Below are 2,371 nucleotides of genomic sequence, written 5' to 3' on the forward strand. Positions count from 1 at the left end.
GGGGGGCCCTAAGGATAATGCTCGCCTAGTGGTGGGCAGAGCTAAGTTCTAGGATCTGGCTACAGGGTTCAGGGGTCCCAGATCTGTTTTCAAACCACTGGTGGTTGGGGCCAGTTCCTGACACAGCTGGCTGTGGGGTCCAGGGTGTCCCAGACTTTACTTGTTAGGCTGGGTTGGGTTCTAGCTGGTCCCAGGGCTGGTGCTGGCTGCTGGTGATGGGCTGGATCTGCAGTTTTCTTGAGGCTTGTATCTGCCTGGTCTTGGTACCTGATAGCACAGCTAGAGAAGGCTCACTCATAGGCAGGATTGGTTGGTACGTGCCCACTGGTGGGTGGGGCTGGGTCCCAAGGTCCCTGGCCAGAAGGCTCTGACATTCCTGGATCTAGTGTGTGCATTTGTATGTGGGGCTGGGTCCTGGGTCTTGTGTTGGGCAGGGCCATATCCAGGAGCAGCTGTGGGCTCAAAGGGTCTTAAGGCAGCCTGTATGCTAGTGGGTGAGACTGTGTGCCTGCCTGGGTAGTTACTTGGCCTGAGGCGCTCCGGTACTGGTGCCTACAGGCTGAGTGGTGAGGACAGGGCTGAGTCTAATAATCTATAGGGAGGATTCAAAAATAGCACTTGCGGAGTTCCCATCGTGGCGCAGTGGTTAACGAATCCGACTAGGAACCATGAGGTTGCGGGTTCGGTCCCTGCCCTTGCTCAGTGCGTTAACGATCCGGCGTTGCCGTGAGCTGTGGTGTAGGTTGCAGACGCGGCTTGGATCCCGCGTTGCTGTGGCTCTGGCGTAGGCCAGTGGCTGCAGCTCCGATTCAACCCCTAGCCTGGGAACCTCCATAGGCCGCGGGAGCGGCCCAAGAAATAGCAACAACAACAAAAAAAAGACAAAAAGACAAAAAAAAAATAGCACTTGCTAGCATTAGTGTCCACATGGTAGAATAAGCTCCCCCAAATAGCTACTACAAGTGTCCATGTCCCCCAGGGTGAGTGCCAGTTGCCTCCTGCCTCTCCAAGAGACTCTCCAAGATCAACACATGGGTCTCACTCAGGCTCCTTTCATATTACTATTTCTACCCTGGGTCCCAGAGTGTACAAGGTTTTGGTCCTTTAAAAGTGGAGCTTCGGAGTTCCCGTCGTGGCTCAGTGGTTAGGAAACCAACTAGAAACCCTGAGGTTGTGAGTTCGATCCCTGGCCTTACTCAGTGCGTTAAGGATCCGGCGTTGCCATGAGCTGTGGTGTAGGTTGCAGACGCAGCTCGGATCCCATGTTGCTGTGGCTCTGGTGTAGGCCGGTGGCTACAGCTCTGATTGGACCCCTAGCCTGGGAACTTCCATATGCCGCTGGAGCGGCCCAAGAAACAGCAAAAAGACCAAAAAAAAAAAAAAAAAGTGGAGCCTCTTTTTCCTACAGCCCTCTAGGACTGCTGAAAAGTAAGCCCCATTGGCATTCAGAGCCAAGTATTTTCAGGATTCCTGGTGCAGCACCCTCAGGCTGAGGAGCCTAATGTAGGGTTTCGACTCCTTGCTTCTTGGAGAGAATTTCTGCAATTGTATCTTCTCATTTAAGGGTTGGCCACCCAGGGCTTTGGGTCTTGACTATACTGGCTCCACTCCTCCTACTCATCTTGTGGTTTCTTCATTATGTCTTTAGTTGTAGAAGATCTTTTCTGGTAGGATCCAGTCTTTTTCATTTATAGTTTTTCTGTAAATTAGTTGTGATTTTGGTGTGCCCATGAGAAGTGAGCTCAGGGTTTTCCTACTCTGCCATCTTTGCCAATCTCCTTTCCTTAGACTTCTTGATACTTGTGATTATTCTGAATATTTATTTAAGGTATAGAAATTATTTTTAATTTCATCAATTGGACATTATTTAAATGAAATTATATGACTTTGGGCAAAAATTTAAAATATCATATAGCTCTTTCATAATTTATTTAACCAATCCCATTAGTGGAAACTTGTTTCTAATGTTTCCCTGTGGCAAACCGTTCCTTGACTGGCTGATACATGCTTATTTGCACACTTGTCTAACGATGTGTTTCGAAAACAATTCCTAGAACGGGACCCATATTTGGACTTTGATTAAATGTTGCCCAATCGATCCCTAGCAATGTGGGAAGGTCCCTAAGCACTTAGTATTACATTTTCCACATTTTTACTATAGTATTTGTTTTAATAGGTTCTTGTTGAATTCAAGCTAGAATAGATTAGTTCAGCATTTTATAAGTTTATGAATTTTATTTAAAGTCAGCATATTTAAGAAACAAGTATCATTAGACTTCTTAGGTAAATAGTTAAATACTAAGTTCAATGTGTTTTATACAAAGGCAATATTTCAAATTCCTTCTTAAGTGAAGTTATTCTTTCTAGTGGC

The sequence above is a fragment of the Sus scrofa genome, chromosome X (genome assembly GCF_054392235.1).
Source record: "Sus scrofa isolate SSC_HxYL_T2T_F1_AM1 chromosome X, Sscrofa_HxYL_maternal_Yorkshire_Landrace_v2.0, whole genome shotgun sequence".
NCBI classification, from domain to species: domain Eukaryota; kingdom Metazoa; phylum Chordata; class Mammalia; order Artiodactyla; family Suidae; genus Sus; species Sus scrofa.